The 16,375-nt window shown below is 50.0% G+C and overlaps 5 non-coding genes across 5 annotated transcripts; 4 read left to right on the top strand and 1 right to left on the bottom strand.

Annotated features, from left to right (window-relative positions):
- Positions 1 to 866: 866 nt before the first annotated feature.
- Positions 867 to 948, top strand: trnas-gcu (transfer RNA serine (anticodon GCU)). The gene has a single exon. It is a non-coding gene; the product is annotated as a tRNA-Ser (tRNA).
- A 4,078-nt stretch (positions 949 to 5,026) lies between these two features.
- trnas-cga (transfer RNA serine (anticodon CGA)) lies at positions 5,027 to 5,108 on the top strand. Its single transcript has one exon. It is a non-coding gene; the product is annotated as a tRNA-Ser (tRNA).
- Positions 5,109 to 6,065: 957 nt separating this feature from the next.
- On the top strand, positions 6,066 to 6,136 carry trnag-gcc (transfer RNA glycine (anticodon GCC)). The gene has a single exon. It is a non-coding gene; the product is annotated as a tRNA-Gly (tRNA).
- A 5,214-nt stretch (positions 6,137 to 11,350) lies between these two features.
- LOC138232444 (5S ribosomal RNA) lies at positions 11,351 to 11,469 on the top strand. The gene has a single exon (XR_011187173.1). It is a non-coding gene; the product is annotated as a 5S ribosomal RNA (ribosomal RNA).
- Positions 11,470 to 12,107: 638 nt separating this feature from the next.
- On the bottom strand, positions 12,108 to 12,277 carry LOC138232330 (U1 spliceosomal RNA). The gene has a single exon (XR_011187064.1). It is a non-coding gene; the product is annotated as a U1 spliceosomal RNA (small nuclear RNA).
- Positions 12,278 to 16,375: the final 4,098 nt, after the last annotated feature.

Here is a 16,375-nt window from a genome sequence, read left to right as displayed (position 1 = left end):
TCTGGAGCGAGGATAGACGTTACCTTTTTATCGTTGAACAGGATGTATGTGATGTGGCGACTAGGTTCAATTTTGTATCCTCTTTAAAAGATTAAGGACTGGGGTGAGCGTGATTTACCACCCTTTCAGCTAAGAACCCGACGTGCGGACCGTTTAAGCTGCATAGACTCGGTCGTTTAACTCTTCTCCATTAGCAGGGTTAAGGGTAAAGAAAAAAACATTGCTGACTTCTTTTATTTTTTGCCAGCCGCGAGCGCTGATTAGCAAGGTTTGTATTTCATGTTTTGCAAGTTGCATCCATTTTAAGAAAAACAAGTCGTTCAAGACAGGAAATGAATGCTTGCATTTAATTAAGGCTAGCCGTAGGCAGTTGTCCATAATGACCAGTTCTGTTCGAGAAGACAGAACAAAAAAGGCACCGCTGGGATTCGGATGCAGGGTCTCCTGTTTACTAGACAGGCACCTTAAGCAACTAAGCCACGGCGCCCCAGGAGAGCTGTCCTTTTGCAGCCACTTGGACACACCACTCAGACACATCTGCATTCGGTGTGTGCTCCGCCTGCTCGCTGAGCAAGTTGCCACCTTTACATACAATAGCAACATCAACACCAAGAGAAAGGGTGACAAATGGCTTTTATCTGGAACTTTTCATGTCCACGGAGCTCAATGTGCTTTCTGTGTACAACAGGGCCACTGAACTCCACACTGGCCACTGAACCACAGCAGTGGCTTGCTGGCTTGACATCTCCCAAGGAAAATGTTGAAATCGCACATGGAACAGGAAAATGACCCTCGAGTACGAGGGAAAAAAAAGAAAAAGATCATCTGGAGCGCGCCAACTCATGTCCGGACAGCCCAGATCCCTCGACGAGGTGGCCGAGTGGTTAAGGCGATGGACTGCTAATCCGTTGTGCTCTGCACGCATGGGTTCGAATCCCATCCTCGTCGCGCTCCATGTCTGACACGTGTGCCCGTTCAGCGTTGGCCCTCCTGTCGTTTGCTCCGGTTCTAGAGCCGTGCACTTTCTAGCGGTGGCTGAACATGGTATAGTAGGCTAACGTCGGTATCGAACAGTAACGGTATTTACGTGCCGCTGCTGCCAATTGGCTCTGGGTTGAGACCGTGTTTTCACTTACTTGCAACGCAAACGGAGAAAGTGATTTTTGACAGTCTCTCGAGAGACTGCGCTAGGTGTTTAGGGATAGACTGTCAGTTCCCCCTGGGATGGTGGCCTCTCAAATAGTTTGTGATTCCTCTAGACGTTTATACAGTAGAAGCCTGCGTCGTGGCTTAAATCCAAGCTAAGGAAACGAGTTAGAGGTCTGATGCAGAACTGCGAATTCAATGAAGGGGAACACTACAGTACATTGCACTGTATGTGTGAGGAAAGCTGCCCCCTTCAGTCCCTTGTCGACCGAACAGAGGACTGTAAAGGATACCGCCAAGAAACTTAAGGATGCTGGTTGGAATCCAGCTCCAAAGAAGCCCCTTTGGGTGTTATGTCATCAAAAAGTAAGAACAGCGAATCTCCCTTTGATCAAAAGTGCAACAGAGCTGTTTTCCGTGGAGCAGGTTTCAGACCCGTAGACCTGTTTTATTTGTAGGGCAGGGCGCATTCCCAAACGCGAATCTCCTGTTTTAGAAGTGCTTTGGGCGGTCTAGCGGTGAGGCTTATTAATAAGAAAGAATTAAGTGTTTCTGAGCTTTCACAAATTAGGCCTCATCTCTCTGTTCATCTCTGTGGTGCAGCCACAGAGAATCTATTCATGCAGGCTGATTTAAGGTTTCCCTTGATAAGGGACAGCTCCCAAAGGGGGATGCACTTAGCTAAGCCTGGCTATCATGATCAATGGTCATCCATTGGCGCCTATCTGTCTAGGGAGTGCCAGATGGACATCTGGACTGCATTCCTAAGTGTCAGGAGTAAGTGACTCATATCTCACCTTGATCAACCAATCAGGGACTGGTAGGGCCGAGTAACCCACGTGGGACTCTGATGCCCATGGATCTTTCAGCCGAAAGCTGAAGTTCCTCCAGGTAAAAACAGGCAACACAGAGAGCCTGAGAGATTCAGTGGGAATTCAGTAGAGATTTCTGTGGAGTTTTCTAAAGGGAATTCAAAGGAGAATTCCAGGGCAGGACAGCCCAGGAGCAGAAGGCTCCCAAGGGCAGGACATTCTCACAGCGCACCTCCTGACCATCCTGAGACTCAGCCCGGACAAGCACGGAACGGCCAGTGTGTCCGAGTGCCAGAACTTTCCTTTGTTCTAAGAGTCTAGAGCGGAGGTTGCCAGAGAGTAACCAGAGGATCCACCCGAGGTTAGCACCAGCAGCAGGCCTCGTGAACAGGTCGGAACTGTGGACAGTTGAATCACTATTCAGAACTAGCTCTTCATCAGGAACGAACCGGTCTTCTTCTTGACTTGCTGGGACCCACAGTCATCTTTTCTCCTGTGCACAAACTTTGCTAGTTAAAGCCAACACTAACTAGCCGGTCAGTGAGCATCAGCAGCGCACCGTCGCAACCCGCACAGCACAGCCTGGCACCTAGACAGAGAGCGTGGATTGGACAACAACAAGCCTGCAACTGTTTCTTTGTGCCCGCAGGAGATCTGAATCCCCAGAGATTGGATGAGTATTCAACTTCACTGCATTACTGCTCGAGAATTCAATTGTTATCCCAACCAGTTGATATCAATTTAATTCCTAAGAGTTATGTACTTGTTTTCAGTATCTAATGTAGAAGTTATAACCAGGTTCATTTATGAAATGGTCTAAATGAATGATATACTGAACGTATGTCCTCTTGATATGTGTAACACTTTGTAACTGACTGAATATATACCTTTTGTATTCTGATAACCCTCTCGATAAGATCTGTTCGTTTTACATGCATATTCTATGTATTGTAACGCCCTCGCTTGGTGGTGAGGAGGAAGCGCCCCCAGGCACTCGTAGTACCGCTGGGCATGCTGGGAGTGGTAGCCGGAGTGCGGCCTAAGCGAGAGAAGCTCGCCCCACACCCAAAGTCTGTCAAGGCCCTGTGCATCCTGTGGGAGGCCTTGGAGGTAAAGGACGGGGTGCTGTGCCGGGGGTGGCGGGTACCCTCCAGTGGCGAGGTACGGTGGCAGCTGATGTTGCCTTGGTCGCTCCGCGGGGCGGTGCTCCGAGCAGTGCATGGCCAGCCGGGCGTGGGGCACTTCGGCGGTAAAAATACCCTGCAGCGCCTCAGAGGCCATTTTTATTGGGGTCTTTGCCACCGGGACGTGGAGCGGTACTGCCGAACGTGTGCAGTGTGCGTGGCGCAGAAGGGTCCCCCCGAGCGGTCTCGGGCCCCCCTCCAACAACACCAGGCGGGGGCTCCTATGGAGCGGGTGTGGGTGGACGTTTTGGGCCCGTTTCCGCGCACCGAGGCCGGGAACCTCTACGTCTTGGTGGCCATGGATTATTTTATGAAGTGGCTGGAGGCCTTCGCCCTACCGGACTAGAGTGCCCCCATGGTGGCCGATGCACTGCTGGAGGGGATGTTTGCCAGGCTGGGGGTGCCGGAGGAGTTACATAGTGACCAGGGGCGTAACGTCGAGTCCCAGGTCTTCGCCAGAGTGTGCCAGCGCCTGGGGATCACAAGACGCGGACCACACCGCTGCATCCCCAGAGCAACGGGTTGGTGGAGCGGTTTAATCGTACCCTCACCACCCAGCTGGCCACCCTGGTGTCCCGGCACCAACGGGACTGGGACCGCCACCTCCCCCTTGCGCTCTGGGCGTATCGGACCGCGGTCCAGGAATCCACCGGGTGCACCCCGGCCTCGCTCATGCTGGGCCGGGAAATGTGAACCCCGGTGGACCCGGTCTCCGGCCCGCTGCCCGGAGACGGGTCGGCACCGCTGGCTGGACCGGACTACGAGTGGGACCTGCGGCAGCGGATGCAGCAGGTGCACAGCTTTGCACGGACCCACTTGACACAGGCGGGGGTCCGGTAGAAGCGGCACTACGACCTGCGCTGCAGGGGGCCTGCCTTCCAGCCCGGGGACTCGGTTTGGGTGTACAACCCGTGCCGCCGCAAATGCCTCAGCCCTAAGCTGGCGCCGTCATGGGAGGGGCCCGCTGAGGTACTCTGGGTGGTGGGCGAGGTCTGCTACCATGTCCGGTTGCAAACACGGGGGAGAGTGGTGGTCCTGCACCGAGACCGCCTGGCCCCCTACCGACCCGGGAGGAGGAGCCGTGTGGGGAGGCTCTAGAGGACCAGCCGGGGCTGGAGCCGGCCGATAGTGGGGCATCCGTGGGTCACCAGCCGTCACCGTGGCGCAGCGGCTGCTCACGCAGGGTTCCACAGCAGTTAGCCGAGTACGAGTACAGCCTGAGGGGGGTTTTCGACGTCAGCGAGACGCCAGACGCTTCAGGTTTTTAAGGAGTAAGAGTGCAGGGGGTCTAAACCTGCAATCCAGTGTGTTGAAGTATTTCACAACACTACCCCTAGCACATCTGGAAATAAATCCTCATAATGATTATTGCCCTGGGCATGTACCAAAAAATCACTGAGCATATATATATATATCACTGTGTTGACGCTAGAGACACAGAATAAGTGCAAACACATCCTAAATACAGTGTTCCTGCACCTTTGACCTCATCCAGAATGTATCATTTTTTGAAAGGGATTGCTGTCAGAATGCACAACTGAATCCCAAACAGAATCTCTAGTCAAATATGATCATTTGTGAAACAGGCAAATGAGTCTCTCAGGTGCCCATTGCTCATTTTCAGACACAATTATGCAATACTTTCACATGCAATACACATGAACATGCAATACTTTTCAGCTGCATTTTGACATCCGGACGGGGAGACTTTATCATTTGAACGTGAAGCCAGCCTTAAACCCTCTGAGGCGTGTCTGTCTGCCGGCACGTATTTTGTCAAAGGTATTTATTTTTTTTAACGGAGAGCGACTTTGAAAAGGTTTCCGCAGCCACGTCGTACGCCGTGTTAGATTAAAGGAGGAATGCGGCGATGGCGAACTCGCTGTAGTCGTGGCCGAGTGGTTAAGGCGATGGACTCGAAATCCATTGGGGACTCCCCGCGCAGGTTCGAATCCTGCCGACTACGGCATCTGCCGCACGTCTCCTTGTGCCTGCGCGGCAAAGGCGAAGTGCTGCTTCTCCTTTCCTGGTACTATAAAAACGCTGAATTGCTTGGCCCTGCTGCCATGGAAATGAGCTCTTCAGATAACCACACATCTTGCGTTCGCACCTCTGGTGTTCTACTTATGCCTTTGAAAACCTAAAGAATAAAACTGAAAGAACCGACACAATATGTAGGTGCTCGTAAAGCACGCATTAAAGAACTGTTAACAGCAAGGGTTTCAGTGGGTTAACTGAGGAGAAGGCGTGATCGCTAATTGTTGACTTTTTATTTGGTGTTAGAAACACTCTTACTGTGCATGACGTGCAACAAATGTAGCCACAGAAATTGCATCACGCTTTCATGTATGCTATTGCAGACACCAACGTTGCCTAGATATAAAACCGAAATAGCCGTGGGTTTGCTTGCTGGTCTGAAGGATCTCTCTTCGAATCTCTATCATTTGTCAATTGAAGTAAAAGGTGCTGCAATCTGATACGTTCAGAATCAAACCCGCAGCTGTTGTTCGACTTTATTTCTTGACTAATTACAACTGAGTGTCGCATGAGCAGTTACGTAAACTTGTCTGATATATTTGAACACAAATGCCGTTCTTCAATTAAAACTAACAGTACATTGTCAGGGACATTCAGTTCTATACAAACAAGAGACAGACGAGAATATTTAGTATATAATAGACAGAAAGAGGTTCGAATCCTGCCGACTACGTTGTCCACCTCCTGTCGTTGTGTTTCGGCGCAAGCAAAGAAGCGCGCCTGTTTGGTGTTCCTGGTGGTTTTAAAACGCCCAATCGCTTGTACCCGCTGCCTTGGAAATAAGTTCTTCAGCGTCCGCGAATGGCATTTTGCAGCTGGAAGCAGATGTCGACGCGTTTTGCACAGAGCACCAAAAAAGCGTCTTTTTTGAAGGCCCAGGCACTGAGCATTGGTGGTTCAGTGGTAGAATTCTCGCCTGCCACGCGGGAGGCTCGGGTTCGATTCCCGGCCAATGCAGTGGCTTTTGCAGCGAGCGTCTCCATCACTTGCATCCCCTTGCAACTCGCAACTGAAAACCCACTGAAGCTAAGCAGGTGTGAGCCAGGTCAGTACCCGGATGAGGGTGAGCTACAGGGAAAAACAAAGCTTCCAGCTGGAAGCGGTGTTAATGGTGCCGGCGGGGGGGCGCTCACCCTGAGGTCTGTGTGGGTCCCAATGCCCCAGTATAGTGACGGAGATGCTGTGTTGTAAAAGGGCGCTGTCTTTTGGATGAGATGTAAAACCGAGGTCACAGCGCTCTGTGGTCATTCAAAATGACCACCAAAACCTTTGACAAAAGCTCTTGGTAATTGATGGTCTTCAATAATGCTTCTCCTTTAGGTACATTTTAAATCAGCTGAAAAATGCTGTGAAATGGGGGGGCACTTCAGGCCAGTGTAGCATTTGGGTTACAAGAACCATGAAACTGCGCGAGAAAGCCCGTACACTGAATTACACGGCTTTCTATTCAAAGGAGGACAAAAGAAATTCCCTGAGTTCGATTTCTTGCAGCACAGAGAGGAGCACTGTTATGAGGCTGGTTAGCTCAGTTGGTTAGAGCGTGGTGCTAATAACGCCAAGGTCATGGGTTTGAGCCTCGTACGGGCCAGGTCCTTTTCTCCTCTCTTACCGAAGCTGTTAGGTTCCTTTCCGTGGTGAGAGGGGTTGTCATGCAACGCTGCCACATAGTGCCGACAGACAAGAGTGTTGCAGGAGAAGAGAAAAGTGTTTGAAGATTTAAGAGCGTCTTAGGTGGAGCCAAAATCAAGTGTCACAAATGCAAGTGGGAGGATTTCCAATGTTTAATATGGTAAAAATAAGCGGAAGTTATCTGCCGGTCCGGCACAGTCTGCCATGCTTTTGTCATATACTGTAAAGTGGTGTCGAACTGGGTGTCGAACTGGAGCCTCACCATTTGCATATGTGAGGCTCCAGTTATACATCGAGTGTCACATTAAATGACGAAAATGAAGAGTTAAAGCAGCTGGAGAGGTTTTCTTACAACTTTTGAGCTGACAGTTTTGGAAAATGTTTCCTTCACGCTGCACTGTACAACATAGGCAGCCAAGAGTCTCCAAAACAATACAGAATTGACAGATAGGAGAAAATTTCCACTCGTCCTGAAGTTCCCAAAATCCAGCACTGAGCGTAAACAAAGTGTCTAAGTAGCGTGGGAATGCTAACCCTAACCCTAGCTGGAGTTTGAGCAATCCAGCACTGAGCTTAAAAAGATGAGTCAAAGTAACGTCTAATCGGATTAGTTTCCTTAGAGCTGGTTCTGAGTTTGCTCAAGAGTTTACCTTTCACAGATGCGCAAAGAAGAATGTTGGGGGTGCACGCTTCAAGGTGCCTTACAGCTGTAGGGAGTGATTCGAGACGATTCGTGGCGTGTGCTCGTTCCCATATACCGTACGCCCCGGGGTGCAGTGCTAGGATGACGTACAATACCGCTTGGGCTCGTAACGGCGTTATATGCAAGTGCGGGACGTGAGGGTTTTCGTTTGTTCGTTTTGTTTTGCTCTGCTTTGCTTTGTTTTGCTTTCCATCGCGTTGGTAAGAGCGTAAATAAAAAGGCGATTCCTGCGTCTACCACTAATGTAAGAGCTATTTCAAGTGCGACGTGGTGCGGCTTTTCAAATGCTTGTGGGCATTTCTCTGTTGTTGATTCTTTTTTTGTGTGTAACAAAGTGGCATTTTCATGTCCGGACGGGGAGACTTTATCATTCCGAAATGAAGCCACCCTTAAGTCCTCTGAGGCGTGTCTGTCTGCAAGGCTTGTATTTTGGAAATGTTTTTTTGAAACGGAGAACGACTTTGAAATAGGCTTCCGCCGGCGCCTCGCGATCCAGGTAAGATTGTAGCAAGAACGCAGCGGCGGTGGGGCTTGCTGTAGTCGTGGCTGAGTGGTTAAGGCGATGGACTAGAAATCCATTGGGGTCTCCCCGCACAGGTTCCAATCCTGCCGACTACGTTGTCCGCCTTCAGTCGGTGTGTTTCGGCACAAGCAAAGAAGCGCGCCTCTTTGCTGTTCCTGGTGGTTTTAAAACGCCCAATCGCTTGTACCCGCTGCCCTGGAAATAAGTTCTTCAGTGTCCGCGAATGGCATTTTGCAGATGTCGACGCGTTTTGCACAGAGCACCAAAAAAGCGTCTTTTTTGAAGGCCCAGGCACTGAGCATTGGTGGTTCAGTGGTAGAATTCTCGCCTGCCACGCGGGAGGCTCGGGTTCGATTCCCGGGCAATGCAGCGGCTTTTGCAGCGAGCGGCTCCATCACTTGCATCCCCTTGCAACTCGCAACTGAAAACCCACTGAAGCTAAGCAGGTGTGAGCCAGGTCAGTACCCGGATAAGGGTGAGCTACAGGGAAAAACAAAGCTTCCAGCTGGAAGCGGTGTTAATGGTGCCGGCGGGGGGGCATTCACCCTGAGGTCTGTGCGGGTCCCAATGCCCCAGCATAGTGACAGAGAAATAAACATGTTTGGGCAACTTTGGTCACCCCCAATTAACTTCTGGGGCAGGAAAAGCACACTTTTCAAAACTTGTTTTTCAGCTCGAAATAAACGTGTTTTTTCAAACCTTGGAATCCCAATGTAACTGCCTGGCTCATTAGAGCCCACTGAGTCAGCCCTTAACCCCACTGTGCAGAAGTTGTCAAAACGGGTTTTTCAGCAGAAATAAACACGTTTGGGCAACTTTGGTCACCCCCATTTAACTTCTGGGGCAGGAAAAGCACACTTTTCAAAATGTGTTTTTCAGCTCGCTGTGACCTCTGTTTTACATTTCATCCTAAAGACAGCGCCCTTTTGCAACACAGCGTCTCTGTCACTATCATAAGTGACTGCCATCATAAGAATATGAGTCCAATATTTTAGAATATAGTCAGAATGACTTCTAACCTTACCTGTGGTGTCTTTAATCCCTATTGCTCAATGCATGGTGTACGTACTGCATAGATGTGTCCTGAGAATGAGGAATGGGCCCCTGAGACGGTCATTTACCTGTTTCACAAATGATCGTATTTTACTAGAGATTCTGTTTGGGATTCAGATGTGCATTCGGACAGCAATCCCTTTCAAGAAATGATACGTTCTGGATGAGGTCAAAGGTGCTGGAACACTGTATTTAGGATGTGTTTGCAGTGATTGTGTGTCTCCTGCTTCAACGCAGTGATATATAGATGTGCTCCTGTAATTTATTGGTACAAGCCCAGGGCAGTAAGCAGTCTGAGGATTTATTTCCAGACGGCATAGAGCAGTGAAGCAGTGCAACACACTGGATCATTATATTATTAGAATCTATTCTACTTAAATTATTACATTATACACAATTTGAGTTCATTTTAAAAAGTAAAAGGTAATGAAAGGAATGCATTTTCATAAGAAAGATAATACCGATATGCATGTGATAATCTTCCTTATATCATGTAGTGCGTCATTTGGACACTTTATGGGCTTGAAATACAAAGAAAATCATGTTCTATGGTACAAGATAAATACAAAACGTAAGCTTTTATTTTAATTAGATTTGTTTATAAAGCATAAGCAATCATTTATTACATTAATATATGTGAAAATGACATTTTAGCATCATAATATTACATAAAGATCTCTAGCTTCAACACAGTGATATATATATATGCTCAGTGATTTATTGGTACATGCCCAGGTCAATAATCAGAATGAGGATTTATTTCCAGACGGGCTACAGGTAGTGTTGTGAAATACTTCAACACACTGGATAAAAACCAAAGAAATGAAGATATGTAGCAATCACATTGTAACAGGGGTGACAGTGACAGTGACTTAATGCTTATACTAGTGGACTTTTGGTACCTTTAGGGTACAGAGCGAGCCGCAGGGAAGGCTCGCTCCGTGCGCACACGTCCTTTCGATGCCAGTCCAACAAGTGCTCCGCATTAGCTGCGTCGGGGCTCCGGCGTGTCGCACCTCACCTCACCTCGCACTGCCCCCTCCTTGAATGTCTGCCGCTGGGCATGCCCCGCTCTCCTCCGCCTTATCTTATCGCGTGTGAGCACCGACAATGGCCACAATGCCGGGGAATGGCACCTGTAAAGTGTTAATTGGGGCACAGGAACAGCCCGTCTCGTCTCGGGGGGGGCGGCTTCAGAGACAATACAGCAAACACAGCGGGGCGGGGGAAGAAGACGACACCACACATGCGGGTACATTCAGCTCCGGCGGGAACGAGACATTTGTCGGTCTTTTCAAGTGCCGAGAGCCGAGCAATCCTTCACTTGTATCGTTTCTCCCCGGTGACTAGATCTGGCCCTGCGACTCTCGACTGGGCTCACCCCCGGGGCAGCCCAGCAGGTGTGAGCCTGGCCGGCACCCGGATGGGAGATTCCACCCCGGAAAAGCTCCGGTTGCTGCTGCTCCTGCAAGAGGTGTGACTGGGACCAGTAGGGAGCGCTCACCCTGCGGGCTGTGTGGCTCTCTTACGCCCCAGCCTCCTGATGGCGACACTCTGCTGCACAAACAGGCGCCGTCCTTCGGGGGAGGCGTCAAACCGAGGTCCCGACCCTCCTTGGCCATTAGGAAACCCCAGGGCGTCTCTCAAAAAGAGACGCCGGGGGTGTCCCTCTGGTGTTAGTGCTCCCCTTTACCCATCAGTCGGGGTCACCTCCTAATCCCCGTCTCACCTGTAACAATCAATGACGAGGCCCCCCTGTCCGTGAGATTTAGTACTCGCGCAAGAGACCGGGGGAAGAGCGCGAACGCGGTCCCCCGCCCCCCACAAAGTGCGCGCTCCGGGTTCCCTCTCGGGGCCCTGCAACACAGCGGAAGGGCAGCGAGAAGGAGCCTCTTGCTCTGACGCCGCAAGGCCACAAGAGGGCGGAGGCGCCGCGCGCCCGGCCGACGTGTTGGACCGGTGCGCTTTACGTGCTGAAATAAACATGCGAAAGCCCCGAAATGTTTCCAGAGTGCTGTGCACTGGAGGTTTTTGTCTGGTGAAGACTTGCCTGGTGCTCCTCCGTGCAGATTGTTTGTCCTCCTCCAGTGCGGGACGAGCCAACACAAGGGAGCGCATTCGCCAACATCCAGGCACGCAATGCGATTTGGAAAGCAGCTCCTTTCCAAAGAGTTGCACACAAACGATCCTTCAGTCCCGCTCGGGGGGCACGGAGCCCCCGCCACACACAGCTTCAAGTAGCGAGTCAGGCGCTGGGGTTTTCGCTTACGGCCACACCACCCTGAACAAGCCTGATCTCGTCTGATCTCGGAAGCTAAGTAGGGTCGGGCCTGGTTAGTACTTGGATGGGAGTCCGCCTGGGAATACCAGGTGCTGTAAGCTTTTGCTCTCCCGGCCAGCAGGGGTCGCCTTTGGTGCCGTAGGCTTTGGGAGGAAAACCTGCAGGATGGAAAGGTGATCTATAGCCTCATCTCTAGAGATGTTTTGTTGCTGTGGCATGTGTGTGACCCATATTCAAAAAAAAAAAAACCCGTCTGTAAAACGAATATCGAAGCTGCCTCTAAATCTGCAAATGAAGATGAGTCGATAAACCACTCGTTTTTCGTATAACTAGACATATATTCATTTGTTACCGATTTCATTCATTGAGCACGGATACAATAGAGGTACAGCCATTCACTGTTTGACATGTCTGCACTGGTACAGAACCGAGCAATCAGAAAACGGGTGAAACTGTCTTTAGACTCAGCATACAGTACCGAGGCCCCCCATGACCAAATAAAGGCTAACCTCGATAATCAGCCTAAAGAACGCAGACTACAGCAAAACGACTGACTTTGAAAAGGGAATGAACGTCCGGAAGGAGTAGTGGAACTAGCTTGAGATGCTTCTCCGGACCCCTAACTAAAAGCCAGCGAGAACCAGCAGCGGCGTCCACTCCTGTCGAACCGGGATCCTTCCGCAGCCACGCAGCTCGTGGTGTCCTAACCCTCCCGTATCTGATTTTGGACCAAGCACATCAGGGGAGAGCGCGAACGCAGCCCCCCACTATCAGAAATTATGCAGTCGAGATTCCCACATTTGGGGAATTCGCAGGGGTCAGCACAGCCGGAGTGCAATGGCCGAGCCTCGCCCTGGGTGAACCGATTTCGATTTTTAAGAACTTTATTTTCTTTTCACAAAAAAATACAGGAAATCACAAATCAGAAAGCTTTACATTAATATACATACTTAAAACAGTATATATGATCACATCTCATTACATTTTGACACGGTAACAGTTACATAGCAACAATTTTCTTTTTTTCTGGTGCAAATCACATTCTTTATTTAAACATGATAATGTTTTTCACAGTTTCTTGAGATACTGTCCAATGCTCTCTATTTCCCACAGATTTTCTGCTTCCTCCCTCCCTTCTCTCCACAGATCTCTGAGGTAATAGTTCTCTCGGGTGATGAACAGGGCCAGGCTACCTGCTGCCTTGACTGGGACCTCGATGCCTTTGAACAGCCCCATGTTCCTCACTCTCCACAGGGCGTCTTTCCCACTGTTCACCACGGCCCAGATCCTGTCAAACACGTCAGGGGGAAGTTTGACAGGAGAGATGCCGTATATGATGAAAGCAGCGGTCAGGGTAAATTGGGGCGAGAGAGCCTGCAACCAATCTTCAAACTGTGCCCAGAAGGCCTTAGCAAAAAAGCAGGACCACAGGAGATGGGTCACAGTCTCCTCCTCGCCGCAGCCCACCCTAACGCAGCGAGGGCTGGGGGTGAGGCCCCTACGGTACAAGAAAGTTCGTACCGGTAAGCACTGGTGGACGACACTCCAGGCTAAATCTCTGTGAATGTTGCACAGAAATTTAGAGGATGTGTGTTCCCACACCTTCCTTGTTTGGGCTGATGTTAAAATGCCCACAGGGGTCTGCCTATTGTTCTGGGGTGCTACGAAATCCTCCAGTTTTTGGACGCTGACATCTCGGAGGGGAATATGGCCAATTGGGTGAGATCTTAGAAAACTTTTAACTGTCCCATAAATTGCAGGGCATGTGTCAGAGAGTGGGACGTCCAGCTTGGGTCTGACACCCCACACTCTGAACACCTCCCTACCTACCCAGAGCCTGGAAAAATAAGTCCAGGTACGCGCTGCAGGTGCTGTTGCAAAGCCTCTCAGCACAGAGGCCAGGAAAATGCACAGCAGCTTCGTAGCAATATCTGGGACAGACTTCCCCCCTGAGGGTAGCGGCCTGTACATTATTTCCCTTCTGAGTCTTTCCTGCTTCCCACCCCATAGAAATTGAAACATCAATCTCCTCAGCACCGCCGCAACACGGTGTGGGATTGGGAAGGTAGAAGCCAGAAAATTCAAGACAGGCAAGAGCTCGGCTTTGATGACCAGCACCTTCCCTGTCATGGTGAGGTCTCGGTCCTTCCATTGCATCAGTTTTTTGTTTAAGATTGGCAATTTGTTCTGCCAATTTACTGTTCCCATCTCTTCTCCAAAATACACCCCCAGGACCTTAATTCTCTTCTCTTGCAGCCTGAGATCATGTCCTTCTTTTGGCTCCCTCCAGTTCTGATAAAAAATCTCACTCTTAGATGTGTTAATTTTTGCGGAGGAAGCCAAAGAGAACCGATCACAGCACTGCAGAGCTCTGCTAATTGAGGCATTGTCAGAGAGGAGCAGGGTGACGTCATCCATGTATAGAGATGTCTTTACCTCTCCTCCCCCACTTCCAGGCACTGGTATCCCATTAATGGCCTGATCCTGGCGCAAGGCACAGGCTAAGGGCTCCATAGCCAAAACGAATAACAAGGGGGATAATGGGCAGCCCTGCCTCACCCCTGAACAGACTTCAAAGGTGCGTGATCTATTGCCATTAACCATGACTCTGCTGTTGCTACCTGTGTACAGCAGGTTAATCCACTTTCTCATGATGGGGCCAAACTTCATGTGCTCAAGTACCGATGTTAAGTACTGCCGGTTTAGGCGGTCAAAGGCCTTTTCTAGGTCTACACCTAAAATGCACAGAGGGAGGGAGCGATCCTCAGAGTACAGACAGACATCCCTCAACAAGGCCAGGTTGTCGCTCGTCAGGCGTCCTGCTATCCCACAAGTCTTTTCTTTCCCTACCAGTGAGGCCACTACATTTTGTAGGCGCAGGAAAAGGGCTTTGGACAGGATCTTAGTGTCCACGCCTAACAGGCTGAGGGGTCTCCAGTTCTTTATGTCATTTTTTGCTCCTTTCTTAAACAAGAGAGAGATTGTGCCTTCTCTTAAGGAGTCAGGCAGCAATTCTGTCTTGTAGCTTTCCTCGAATAGGAGCAGTAGCGGATCCTGAAGCAGATCCCAAAAGGTGCAATAAAATTCTTTAGGGAGCCCGTCAGCACCCGGAGTTTTCCCCTTCTGTAAGCTCTCCATAGCCTGTCTCAGCTCTTCTACTGTCAAATCCCTCTCAAGTACTTCCCTATCTTCTTCACTCAAAATGTTTTCTAGCTTTGAGGTAAAAAAATGAATATCTTCATCCTTTACCTCTGTAGAGCTGTACAGTCTTGAGTAGAAGGCCTCGGTGCAGGAGAGGATAGCACTCGGCTCTGTTCTCTCTCGTCCCTCCTCATCAACTACACTTTCCATGACAGTCTTGGAGCCTACCACTTTCCTGAAAAAGAAGCGAGTACACTTCTCATTTTCTTCCAAGAACTGCACTCTGCTTCTTAACAGCACTCCTCGACTACTTTCTTCGGCTATGCTCCGGATGTCCTTTTTTAAAAGGGCGATATCCTCGAGCACATCGAAGCCACTGTGCAGCATCGTGTAGAGACGCTGCAGCTGCCTCTGTTTCCTGGCTAGCACTCCTCTCCGTCTGGCAGCAGCCTTCCTTCCCTCAGCCATGAAAAAGGCCTTTGTCCTCATCTTCACCTCCTCCCACCACTCTCCTACTGACCCGTACAGACACTGCAAGGACAGCCACTGTGATAGTTTCTCCATGTAGCGGGATACTACCCCCTCGTTCTCTAGCAGCTTTGTGTTGAGTTTCCAGAGGCCTGGGCCAAAGACAGTCCCGCCCTGGAGTTCCACTCTACACCCTAAAGCCTGATGATCTGAGAAGAAGACAGGCTGAAGAGTGACCCCAACAACTTTCACTCTCTCTGAGACAAAGCAATAGTCAATTCTGGAGCTGCTATTCCTCCCTGACCATGTATATCCTGCTGTTGTGGGATATATACATCTATATGTGTCTGAGAGTTTAAAGTCTTGAACTAAGTTTTGCAGGGCCAGTGAGCTGGAATCCAATTTTATCGGCGAGCTAGACTGCCTGTCTGTGTGCTCTAAGATACAATTAAAATCCCCTCCCACTATCACGTCTGTGCTGCATAACAATAGGGGGGAGAGTGCCTTGAGTAGCTCCACCCTTCCTCCTACGTCAGTAGGGCAATACACATTGATTAGCCGCAGGTTAACGGTCCCCCATTCCACATCCACACACAGCAACCTGCCATCTATGACCCTCTGAATACTTTTCAATTTGAATGCCCATCCTTTGAAAAGAATGGCCACGCCAGAGGCTCTGTTGTTATTGTCCCCTGACCAAACAGAAGGCCCTTTATCCCACCTATCTTCAAAACTTTTATACCTCTCTTGATAGGCTAAAGCACACTCCTGCAACATCAACACATCTCCCTCTCTCTGCTGGAGGTAATCAAAGACAGACTGGCATTTAACTCTGTCATTGATACCTCTTGTGTTAAGAGAAATTATGTTAAGAGCCATATTACATAAGAAAGTGGAACCAGTCTTTACAAAACACATTTCTCTTCGGTCTCACCTGTTACCTTTTTCTTTTTCTTTTTCTTCTTACCAATTTCCTGCCAGCCATCCTCTGAATGAGCCTTCATCAGGGTGGCAGCAGTAAAAGCGTTCACAGAGTCCATTTCAAGGAAGGGGGTAGAGGGAGGGGTGGAGAGGTTCCAGCTGTCCCCATCGCCATGCTCTCCTTCCTCCTCGCTCGGGGAGAAAACAGAGTCATTTTTTCTTTTCCTCAAGTCCAGCTCCTGGGAGCACTGAGGGGAAAGGGGTGCAGCCGATGCACCAGTCTCCTCTTCCCCCTCACCCACCAGCTGCTGCAGATCCTCCGTGATGGACTGGATGGAGGAGAGGAGGGCATCTGTAGCACTTGCAGAGTCTGAGAAAAGCAGCTCCGCTGAATCCTGGGTATCCTCGCTGGACCCGCTCCACCGGGGGGCCCCACACTGGCCCTCGTTCTGAGGAGCAGGAGTGGGGGAGGGGTCC

This window comes from Lepisosteus oculatus, unplaced genomic scaffold (assembly GCF_040954835.1).
Source record: "Lepisosteus oculatus isolate fLepOcu1 unplaced genomic scaffold, fLepOcu1.hap2 HAP2_SCAFFOLD_63, whole genome shotgun sequence".
In the NCBI taxonomy this organism is placed as follows: domain Eukaryota; kingdom Metazoa; phylum Chordata; class Actinopteri; order Semionotiformes; family Lepisosteidae; genus Lepisosteus; species Lepisosteus oculatus.
The sequence above is the reverse complement of the archived record's forward strand: the minus strand, read 5'-3'. Positions and strand labels throughout refer to the sequence as shown.